A 13,005-nucleotide genomic window follows, 5' to 3' on the forward strand; every position below is an offset into this window, starting at 1 on the left:
AAAACAGGAGAAACCTAATGGAGGACCAGGGGGAGGGAAAGAGGGAAAGAGAGTTGGGGAGAGAGAGGGATGCAAAACTGGAGAGACTATTGAATACTGAAAATGAACTGAGGGTTGAAGGGAAAGGGGGAGAGGGGGAAAGAGTTGGTGGTGATGGAGGAGAGCACATGTGGAGAAGAGCACTGGGTGTTGTATGGAAATCAATTTGACAATAAAATATTAAAAAAAAAGAATAGAGGTGCCTGTGTGACTCAGTCGGTTGAGTGCCCAACTTCAGCTCAGGTCATGATCTCACAGTTCATGGGTTCAAGCCCCGCATCAGGTTCTGTGCTGATGGCTCAGAGCCTGGAGCCTGTTTCAGATTCTGTTTCCCTCTCTCTCAGCCCCTCCCTTGCTCGCACTCTGTCTCAAAAATAAATAAACATTAAAAAAAAAGAAAAGAATACATATGTCTAACTCAGCAAAGAATTTGTTTAAATAACAATATCCAAAGTTTACATAGAAATAAGTACCATTTGTGGTAAATGGGTTGAAATGTTATGGAATTCAAAGAAGAGACAAAGTTTGAAGGTCCTGTATTAGTCGGGGAGGCTGGGCTACGCCTTAGTACAAACCAAGCCAGAAATCTCAATGTGCTAATATATAAAAGCCTTCAGGATACCTAATGGGTTTCTGGGGCAGCTTACTTTAAGCAATGATTCAAGGCTCCATCTCTGTAATCGCAACATTAGTTTTCCACATTCACTGAGGCAGGGGATGAAAATCTGTACAGTATTCCTCTGGGGATTTTTGCTGCCTCAGCCTTGGAATTGACACACATTACTTCGGAGTACAATTTGTGTTCAGAACGAGTAACACAGCACACTAGCAATCTCTAGCAGGACTGGAATCCTGAAGACATACATGGAGATTAGGTGAGAATTGCATGTCTGTGCCACAGATATTATATCATTATGGCTATGATGAAAGTATAAAGTAATGAAATCTTTGTGGAATCGGAGCTTAGTTTTATTTTGTTGGTTTTTCTTTTGTCTTTATATATGATTTTTTAAATGTATGGTATCATCACATGTGTGGTCACAAATAGTGAATGCCTTCTGGGTAAAGCTGCTGGTTGGTTTATGACCTTTACTCTTTCTGAGTTCTCACATCTGTTGGAATCTTTACATCTTGCATCTAGGTAATTGATATATTTTAAAATTATATGTGCACCTATACTGTGACACTGCATCTAAAACATAGCAGAATACTTACTAGCATTTTCAGATAACTTTATCCTAAAAAAGAAAAGTATTTTTAATCTGGTAGAAAGAGGTAACTTTTTCAAAGTCACAGAAAGTAAGAGGGAGATTATTGAGATTGAAAGTTTTTTGATTCAATTTTTCCCCCCCTGTCAGCTATAGTCCTGTTTTTTTTTTTTCCTCCTCTTCTCGGGAAACTTTAAAAAGACTTCATCTGTGGTCATCATCTCCAATGTTTCTCTTCTTACCTTTTATATTGTCTTAAATCCACTACAACTTTAATCCTTAGCACTCCTCCAAAACTGCTTTACTCAACATTACCAACATTCCAGTCATTGAATCCACTCATCATTTCTCAGTCCTCATGTTGCTTCACCTAACTGCAGAGTATAATACAAGTGATTCGTCTCTTCTCCTTGAAATATTTTATTTCCCTTGGTGTCTAGCACATGAGCTTTCTTGATGTTTTCATACATCATGGCCATAATTTCTCAGGTTTATTTATCACTCCTCTTCTCTCCAACCTTTTAGCCTCAGAATGTGTCTTTAATCTCTTCTCACTCCTTACTTTTGAACACATGCTATCAACTCCCAAATATTTATCTCCCTCCCACACCTCTTTCTAGACTTTTATGTCCAACTTCCTACCCAATATCTTTTGAAGTGTATAAAAATCATCTTATATCAAATATGGTCAACACTAAGCAGCACCTCCAAACCCTCATCTCCTCCCAGACAACCCCTTATCTTTATTGATGGCAACTCTATCCTTCCAATTGCTCATGCCAAAAATATGGCCCCATTCTTGATGCCTGCTGCCCAAGACTCTTCAGCTAGCAAGTGACTGCTGAGACTCAAATCTAGTTCTCTCCATCACTAAAGCATGTGCCAAAAATGGAAGACCCACCTTCAGTCTAGCTTGAATATTAGCCTAAAAACCACTAGAATATATGTACATGAAAGCCATTAGAGTATGTATATGCAACCACTAGAACATAATCTCCATATCTCTATCTAAATATCTATCTATCTATAAGTATATAGATACATATGCAAGTATTCCAAAGATTTTATGAGATGACTGAGTTGTAATTCTAAATTATTATATTGTCCTGAATACATCACACTTCACAGCTGGTAAAAGAAATCTGTTCTGCAGTTCTGTGAACACACTGACATAAGGACATTTTATCAAATCTTTACTAGTGGATTCTTTCCTCTCTGTCTTTAGGTAAAGTTACCAGGTACAAAACATTGCCCAGAATTCAGATGAGTAGATTTTCCAATGCTCTTTTAAAAAAAAAGTATATTTATTTATTTTTAGGGAGAGAGAGAGGAGAGAGAGGAAAGAGAGAGAGAATCTCAAGCAAGCTTGAACCCATGAACTGTGAGATCATGACCCGAGCTGACATCAAGAATCAGATACTCAACCAATTGAGTCACCCAGGCACCCCTCATTTTCTAATGCTCTTACCAGAACTAATAGCCAAAGACATCCTCTGATCTTCCTTACTCTGACCTCATCTTCTTTCACCTCATTTTCTAAGTTTGGCATTTGTCAACATTTATGAAACTGCAGGAAGACGCCAATGACCCCATTCCATTCTTTCTTCCTTCTGGAATTCTGGAACACAAGCATTATCAGATTGTCTCAAAGATGTTATCTGTCTAAATTGTTTTGTTTTTTTGCCCTCAATGTTTTTGTTACACATACTCAACATGATGTCAGGGACCTATCATTTTCAGAAATGGCCTTGGAGAAGCCACTTACTTTACTGAGCATAAACAGCATGTACGTGCATTAGAATGGGTCAATTCCTTTAATGGAGACTACTTCCAGAATGTTTAATGGCCTCCCCAAAGTTTTTGCAGTATTTTGGTTTTAAATTCCAATATTTAGCCTCCCTTTTAGGCTTTGGGGAGAGAGTGGCCTATAACTTTCAGGGATGGCAGCAGGATATCGGGAAAATAAGTTTAAGGAACAATCATTTTTATGACTCAAAATCATGTTTATACAATATATTGCAAAGGCTGGCAATATTCATGTTACGATTTTTAAATAATCTAACAATTTCTCCATCCCCCCACTAAAAGAAACTGTCATCTCTATTCCTTCCTTAGCATGTTTTGATTTTGCTCATTCACCTTCCTTGTTCTGGGAACAATATTCTGTTAAGACAACAGTGGGTGGTTGCTGGTTCCTTCTTTCCTATGTAAGGAAGGAATCCAATCCAACAATCTGTTAGAGCTGCTGTGAAATCAAAACCAACCAATCATAAGAACCTCTATCTGCACACTCTTTTCTTAAACTCTCCCATCATTAGTTACACTGAACGTAACTGCCTACTGCCATGGCCCCTCTCGGCTCTTCGCAAGATCTAAAATGGGATAAATTCTTACCAACAACTTGGATTAAGAAGGTGAAATAGTCCAACTATTTTAGGATACATTTACCACACCTTAAGTATGCAGTCCACCAGAACTGTTAAATAGTCTGTGACTGTCCAACTAGCCCGTAAATAACTGTCCTCAATCCTTCATAGGACCACATCCTAAATGGTGGAGCATTGCTTCCTGTTTTAAGTCTCATAACTTTCCATTGTCCTCACTTCCATCCTCATCAAGGTCCTTACTGGAAGCACCTCCACCATTCATTCCTCTCCCTCTGCTTGCTTTCACATGCTGCTCACACTTAAGTGTGGAATCAGGCAGAGAACTTGCTCTGAACCAATTGGGCGAACCTGTTATAGAAGCTACGGGCCACAGAGAGGCCATAAACTACCTTTCACCTTCCTCGTTCTGTGTCTTTAAGCACTTGACAATCCAACAATCCTATTAGAAAGAAGGTAGCCTCCCTGTCCCACAATCTCCTTTTCTATTTTCTTTATGTCACATTTCTGAGACAGACCTCAAGAGCTCCCCTTTAATATATCTTTGTACTTCAGTCCATTATATACTAAGATACTTTTGTTCTTCGTGTTTTGTGTGTGTGTGTATGTGGGTGTGTTTAAAGTAGGCATCACACCCAGTGCCCAATGTGGGACTCAAACTCATGGTAAGACCTGAGCCCAGACAAGAGTTAGATGGTCAACTGACTCAGCCACCCAGGCGCCCGGCTCTTCATGTTTTAAATTGGCTTGATAAATATAATGTCTAAAAATAATGAAGAAAATGGAAGAAAGTTTCAGTTTATCAATAGTCTAATAACAACAGAGATTCCATTTTATAAAATATAGCAATATGAAGAGAATTCCTAAAGAAATGCAATTTAGAAAATTGAATATACAGTCTAAATTAATACCACGAGATAACAAATAAAGTTTAGAACTTGATGAAAGGTGCCTCAATACCACATCCCTTAGAATGTGGGACTCAAAGCCCAGGTGAGTGAAGGTCAGTTCACATTTGCAGAGTTGAAATGCCCAACTGCTTTTTATCTTGGTGTTCAGCATTTTTAGACCATCTCTCATCACTGAAGTACTCTTGATGAACAATGTCGGTGAGGAGCTGGTTGTAAACACTGCATGCATTTCAGGTACTTTGGCTGCCATAGCATAGGCTAATTTAGCTTAGTGTTTGGCATGGTAGGCGCTCAGGAAATATTATCTAAAATTAATTTTTAATGTATGTATAACTCATACCGTCTCCTATCCATAGAGTCATTAACTGAGGAAAGAAAAATGGTTTAGATAGCTTTTAAAGATATTTTGAATATGCCACATGTTAAGAAATAAGCTGACTTAAGTGATCTTAAGAGTTCCTCTTTAATGATACTAATATATTTATGTAAAAAGATTTATTGGCTGCCTGACCTCAGCTTCAAGAGGAGTTCCATGTAACTTATTGAACATTGTAATGGTGGCTGGCAGTGTACCATAAATGGTCACCTCATAAATTTAAACTGATGATTAGGAAAACCACATTGAAAATATTATGAAAGCATCCAAAGTGTATGTTGTTCCACAAAGACTTTGGCTGCGTGTGAACATACATTTATCTTGTTCCAAGGAAAGTGCTGAAGAGCAGCTTATTTTACAAACTTATTTGGTTTAAAATGTTTTGCTCTCTTTGAAGAAATTCCAGTATAATTCTCCTTAAATCTTGTTCTGTTTTATATGCATTTTTGTTTAAGTTTTGCTGAGGGAACTAGAACTTGTTTTCTTGAGGAAAAAAGTCATTAATACCAGTCATCAGAATGTGACTACAAAACTCTGTATTAAAACAGAGATGATAATCTTTAGCAGTTAGTACAGAATTGCTTTCACAGTGGTTCCCACTTTCAAAATACAGGGGAAAAGCTTTGTCACCAGGGTAGCCTTCCAGCTTAGGTGTCATTCTCTTTTTCTTTTGGACAAAGGAATGAGAATACAAGAAGAAGACCCAGAGAACCAATTAGTATACCAACCTTGGAATAAAAGAGGTTTTCCATTATAGGTCCGTATTATAATTAAAAGTAGGCTCTGGAAGTCAATGCTTACTTTCTGAAAAGGCAAACAAAAAGGTTCCTGGTGCCCTGCCCAATATCCAGAGTCTGTCAGGGACACTGCAGTATAGCAGCCAAAGATCTCTGGGGTATGACAGGTGCTAGGCCACACTCTTCTTGGCTGAATGGGTATTGGAGTTGGTCAGAGCAATACCTATTACCACACCAGGAGATAAGAGGCAGGAAGGAAATTACATCTATGCAGAGATTTCCAAGCGATTGGAAATAATCAACATGCTTTTAAGCTTTGTTTCTAAAGTTCAATAGCACCTGGTATTAGCATAATCTTTATTGTGCAGAAAATAGTTCTTGACATGGTTACACAAATTATATAGCCATGAGATGAAGGCAACATTATTGTCACTGTTGTGTATATATGTGTGTGTATATATATATATATATATATATATATATAAACAAACTGAGACCCAGGTTAATTTTGCAAAGATCAAGCTGCTCTAGGATTTGAACATATCCTTTTGAGGTATAATTAACATATAATAAAGCATTATATCTTGAGGATAAACCTGTCACTTTTTACAAATGTAAATTTTAATCATTGTGACTACCACCAAGATCAAGAGACAGAAAATTTCCAATACCAGGGAGCCTGGGTGGCTCAGTGGGTTGTGTCTGACTCCTGATTTCGGCTCAGGTCATATCTTACAGTTTTGTGAGTTCGAGCCCTCCATCAGGCTCTGCATTGTTATTCTCTCTCCCTCTCTTTCTGTCCCTCCCCCAGGCATGCTCTCTCTGTCTCTCTCAAAATAAACTTAAAAAAAATTTTTTTTCAACACCTTAAAAACAATAAAAACTGAGTTCATTTGCCATAAGTTGGGCATTTGCAAGGAAACAATAAAAAAATTAATCGTTTATTTGGGTTTAAAGACAATTATTTCTGTGCACAGCTTCCATTGTGTTATATGTTAACAGAGTTTGTGCAACAGACTTTGCAAGCCAACTTCAAGTTTCTTTTTTGTTTTGTTTTGTTTTGGTTCTCATCTCCTTAGCCCTTAAATAGTTTATGGTATATTTGGAAGACGTTGAAGTAGAATGTGGTGTTAGATGATCAGGGGATGGAGAGTTATTAGAAGATATTCATTGAGCTCTTTTTTTTAGATCAAGTATTTTTTTTAGCCAAAATATTTTGAGAGAGCCAATTTGATGGATATGAGTGTTTTTTAAATTTTACCTTTGTGTGAGGTATGACCAAAAGTCTGAACATGTTGAAATAAAAAAAACCTGATAAAAATGAATAGTACTGATTTGTTCAAGGAAATGTAGGTATTTAGAGAAAATTGGCTGTGGAGATAGCTAATAGAAAGGTGGATTTTCTTCCATTGCATGAATGTTCCGATTCCAATGGAGAAATAGATTTTGAAGAATTTCAGAGCTTTCCAGTGGTAACAAAGCACAGTTTTAGAGATGAGTCACAGGATTGGGGTATCAATCATTTTCAAGGTTTTGCAGGTATATTTCTTGAGCTAACCATAGACGTTTTCTCAGTTATCAAGTACTTATTCTCCCATGAGAGAAAGGAAAATAAATCTTTGAGTTCCTAGAATTTAAAAGTTCTGAAATGAGTGTATCAATCTGAGAATACATGCTTTTGAACATATGATTTCTAAAATCAAAGTGAACACTAATGCAACTGATGTAAATCTTGAGTCACGAATGAGATATTCTTCAGTAGAACTCATTTTTTCTATGTCCCCAGTCCACTTGCAGGTTTCAAAAATATTTTAGTATATTAATGTTTTCATCAAACTGTGAACAGTATTGGTCTTATAACTGTGTGCTTTTGTAAGCACAAGTTTAATTAAACTTTTAGAATCACTCTTGCATTATTTCTAATAAATGAAAATATACAAAATGCCAAATGTTTTTGAGTTTGTATCTTACTGTAGAAAACATTTGTTTGTCTGCAGTGAAGAACTGGGATAAATTTACTTTATAAATTTGATACAATGTAAGTCAGCAAACATTATACCGTTCCTTGTCTTAGTATGCTGTTCTAATTAAGAAATGCCATTGCGGGGAGCACCTGGGTGGCTCAGTCGGTTAGGCGTCTGACTTTGGCTCAGGTCGTGTCTCAGGGTCTGTGAGTTTGAGCCCCACATTGGGCTCTTTGCTGACAGCTCAGAGCCTGGAGCTCTTGAGATTCTGTGTCTCCCTCTTCTCTGCCCCTCCCCATTAGTGCTCTGTCTCTCTCTCTCTCAACAATTAAAAAAAAAAAAAGAAAAAGAAATGCCATTGAAGATCTTCTAGGAGGATTCTCCCTTTCAGTCACCTTCAAATGACTAGACCAACATTTATAAATGAAACATGAGTATAATTCTCTGGGTTAGGGAAAACATCCTGTAACCTGTAACTTAAGGATTAACTTTGAGTAACACAAGGGCAATATGAAATTGGAACAAAGCTAGATCAGGAGCAAATCACTTTCTTCAGCAGCTATAGCCGGTGACCAGAGAAGATAATTTTCTAAATGAATAATAAATACTGCACAGCTCAATACCAAGGTAATGATGAGTATGAATGAGTTTGGAGGTGGATCCAAATTTTCATTCTACTCAAGCACAATGGCATAGCTGCTTCTGAAATGGAGTTTGTTTGTTTTTGTTTCTTTATATGTGTATGTCTGTGTTTCTTGTACTTGAAGACCTACAAGCAATGAATATTGTATTTTATTTACTATAAAATTCCTCCAAATATATATATGCAAGGAATTTTTATTTAGATTTAATTTTTAAAGGCAAGTTTCCATGAATCCTAGGATAATATTTTGGTCACTATTGAATCTTTTAAAAATTTTCCCTATTTCCTTGAGTAGTTTTTTTTTTAATGTTTTCTTTTTTAATTTATTTTTGAGAGAGAGAAAAAGAGAGAGAGAGAGAGAGAGAGAGCGAGAGCGCATGAGCAGGGGAGGGTCAGAGAGAGAGGGAGACACAGAAACTGAAGCAGGCTCTGAGCTAGCCGTCAGCACAGAGTCCCATGTGGGGCTCGAACCCCACGAACCGTGAGATCATGACCTGAGCCGAAGCCGGACGCTCAACCGACTGAGCCACCCAGGCGCACCTTGAGTAGTTTATTTAGTGTTAGAATTCTACATGAGTTCGTTCACTCTATAAATGTTTACTGAGTGAAAACTTACTATGTGTTTGAATCTATGGCATTTGCTAGAATTACAAGGATAAACCAGGTAAATTTCATCCTGGCAGTTACAGAATTTGGAGTTTGATGTGGTGTGTTTAACCTGTGCTCTGAGAAATGCTGTAGGTTTTGGAGGAATGCCTCAGGCAAGCAGGAAAAGGGAGTGGGATGGGAGGAGGGGGCCTGAAGTTTCTGGCTAATCTTTTCTCCAATCAGTTGGCCTTTCTCTGTTTCATCTGTTGATCTGCCTTTGGAAGATTTCAGCTGCATAAAAGATCCTGATGCTAGACGTTTGCCATTCACAGGCTAGTCCAGCTGATCTCAACAAGTCCTCCTTTCCCACTCTCTTTAGTTTTTTCACTTACTTGCTCAGTAAACATTAGATATCGGGGTCGTGCTGAATGTTACATTGGGTTATCAAGCATAATGGCAGCACTTGAATTGTTTTTTATCTATTTTTTAATGTTTTTTAAAAATTTATTTTTGAGCGACAGGGAGAGACAGTGTGAGCAGGGGAGGGTCAGAGAGAGGAGACACAGAATCTGAAGCAGGCTCCAGGCTCTAAGCTAGCTGTCAGCACAGAGTCCGACGCGGGGCTGTAACGAACCCATGAACTGTGAGATCATGACCTGAGCTGAAGTAGGACGCTCAATCGACTGAGCCACCCAGGCGCCCCTCGGGACGTTTTAATCTAGCACTATTTTATACTGATTTCAACTGTTTTAAGACTATGGCTACTGGGAATAGCTCTTAACAGCTATTCAGTGAAACCTCTCCCCGAATTCCTGTACTGCTGAAGTTCAAGGGCACGCTCTTGAGCTGGGAGAGAGACATTTAGGAACAATAGGAACAATAGTTGTTGCAGGCTCAGGAAAGCATGGACTATTTTCACCTTGCCAGTCAGTGGCACTTAACCTTTGATGCTCAGCACCACCCATTTACACACACAAGACATACGAGTGATTTGCTGAGATTTGGGCCATCAAGATGAAGAACTAAAGTAAGCTTCCAGGGGTGAGCAATCCCTTCCGTATTAATCACAGCTCTGCCTCTTTACCCAAGATTCACTGCAGCAGGTCATTGTGTCACCAGGCAGCCAGGCTGAGAACTGCTGACCCAAATTAGCTCACACAGTGATTTATTTACTGCCCTTGGCTGCTGAGTAAATGGTTGTGGATCCAAACAGAACAGGAACAGAGGTGTTGCCTCTATGGACCACTAAGCTGTGTTTAGAGGGTTTAGCATAGTGGAATTGGTGATACTGACCTTTTACATAGTGCTTGATTGGGTGGTAGGGCTAGAGCTCCTTTATCTTCAGGCAGGGCTGATTTTACTGGTAGAATGACTGTGTCATATGAATGAATGGATTTGAAAAGATTCTGCTAGGAAGTATCTCTTCCCAGGCACCCTTCCGGTTTTTAGAGTCAGCAGTTACGTTCTTTTCCTAATGGTTAATGCAGGTTGTCTGCAAGCATGCCTGTTGAAATATAGATCCCTCATTCCCTGTGCCCTTCTAAGATGTAGCTTATCATATGGTTGTGTCTTAGGGATGTGATTTAATTCATCAGGTTGATTTCAGTTAATTTACAGAGACTTGAGTAACTAGGACTGATTGGAAGAAAGGTGTAGAAACATGTTTTCTGAGTACAAAGCCTACTACATTAAAGATGTAGGATACTGTAAAAAGGTAGCCTTGTTCTTTCAGGAGGCTGACACATGGGATTGGAGGTATTTAAAAAAAAAAGACCCAAATCAAAAAAACCCAATCCCAAAATAATTTTTTCTACAGTTTGTCTATGGCCATTTCTAACTTTTGGTTTTATAATTCCAAACTGTAAAACATTGGCCACTGAAGTTGGGGGCTATTTTCATTGATAAAAGATGACAAAATCTTTCCCATATCTATGTTTATTTTTTTGTTTTTATTATTTTCTTTAAGTAGACTTCACACCCAGTGCAGAGCCCAGTGTAGGGCTTGAATTCACGACCCTGAGATCAAGACCTGAACTGAGATCAAGCACCGGATGCTTACTGAAACACTCACATGCCCCCATACATCTATATTCAGATGTGATTTTATATCATTTTTTTAGGGTGGTCCTGAACCATCGCTATACTGAAGAAAAAGGAATGAATCAATGCAGGTCAGAGAGAATCCATGAGAATTCTCCACATTTACTACTAAACTTTTATTTTTGGCTAATAGAGGAATTTCTACCAAGACCAAAATTACTCTTTTACTTAAGTATGTTATCTATAGAAAAACATATATGCCATGCTTTAATTAGTTAATTACAAAAAAAAAAGAATTTGTTTATATCTGAAATGAAATATACAGAAGGCTGTATTAGGTTTTGGATTTGAAATTTTTGAGTTCCTGAATTTTAAAACTAAACACTGTTTTGTAAATTTATTTTTATTTTTAATGTTTGAGAAGGCATAAAATATCTAAGGATCTTTGGTATGCCCTAAAATCACTTTAAGTATTATGAAACTTAATTTGGTATGCTTATCTAATAATGAGATCTGATGAGTAGCTGGCATGTCAGAGTGATGTAATTCTGAAGATATTTTTTTCAAGACCAGACACACAGTTAACTCATTAAGCAATTTCTGTTTATCATTGTATTATCCTCTCCTTAGACTGCAGTAGGCCAGATATGTTAAGTATTTTAGGTAAAAATAGATTAACTATTTCGTTTTTACATTAAAAGTCAAAGAGCCCTGGACATCTATCTGAAAATGAAATGTGATAGGGTGGAGACACATGCATGAAGTGTACTTTGGAAAACCTGCATATGATTTAAATGAATCAGTTACTCCAATTACCATGTTGAATTTTATTTTTGAAAGTCTGTTGTCAAAAGCTAAACTCTGCAAATTTATGTGAATGTTTTTGGTAATACGCAGTCAGCAACCTCTAATTACTCCCTGTTACCTATAAAGTGCAGATTATTTTGCCTCTTATTCAAAGTGCCTCATAATTTGGCCTCTGCTTCCTTTTCTAATATTACATCCTAGTAAACCCCAACCTATACCTTCTAGGCTAGTTAGACTGCTCCAGCACACATGACGTTCGTCCCTCCTTCCCTTAGTCCATCCCACCAGACTGCAGTACCACCCCAGTCTTCTCTGCCAAGTCAGGGCCTAACCATCTCTTGGTCCTCCTTGGAATCCTCCCTCATGCTTGAAGTTACCTTTTGTCTGCTCCGGTTGTAGCACTTCCACTCAATTTCCAAGTCCTTAGGATCTTGTTTGTATTGTTTATTTGACACCTAATGACAATAGACAACATTTATTGAGTACTTATTAAGTGCTGAGCATTGTGCTAAGAGCATTTTCTTATTTAATCCTCAAACTCCATGGGAAAGGTACTGTTTTTATCCTAATTTTGCAGATGAGGAAACATCCCAGAGAATTAAAAAAATTGTTTTAAAGTGTTTATTTATTTTTGAGAGAGAGAAAGAGAAAGAGAGAGCGTGTGCAAATGGGGGAGGAGCAGAGAGACAAGGAGACACAGAATCTGAAGCAGGCTCCAGGCTCTGAGCTGTCAGCACAGAGCCCAATGTGGGGCTTGAACTCATGGACCATAAGATCATGACCTGAGTGAAGTCGGAAGTTTAACCGACTGAGACACCCACATGCCCCTACATCCCAGAGAATTTAAATGAAGGTCCCCAGTTGAAATTGGTGAAACCTGGGTTCAAATGCATATTCTTATTCACTGAATAATATTATTTTACAGTAATAATTAGCCTTTCATCCATTTTAATCCCTTCTCCATTGTAAATTCTTTTAGAATTTGGGAGTGTTGCAATACATATTTTCCTTTTTTAAAATAATAATAGTTTATTGTCCAATTGGTTCCATATAACACCCAGTGCTTCTCCCCACAAGTGCCCCCCACCATGACCATCACCCGCTTCCTCCCTCTCCCTCCCCCTTCAGACCTCGGTTCATTTTCAGTATTCAATAGTCTCTCATGATTTGTGTCCCTCTCTCTCCCCTACTCTCTTTCCCTTTTCCCCTCCCTATGGTCCTCTGTTAGGTTTCTCCTGTTAGACCTATGAGTGTAAACATGGTATCTGTCCTTCTCTGCCTGACTTATTTCACTTAGCATGACACCCT

This window comes from Suricata suricatta, chromosome 3 (assembly GCF_006229205.1).
Source record: "Suricata suricatta isolate VVHF042 chromosome 3, meerkat_22Aug2017_6uvM2_HiC, whole genome shotgun sequence".
Taxonomy (NCBI): domain Eukaryota; kingdom Metazoa; phylum Chordata; class Mammalia; order Carnivora; family Herpestidae; genus Suricata; species Suricata suricatta.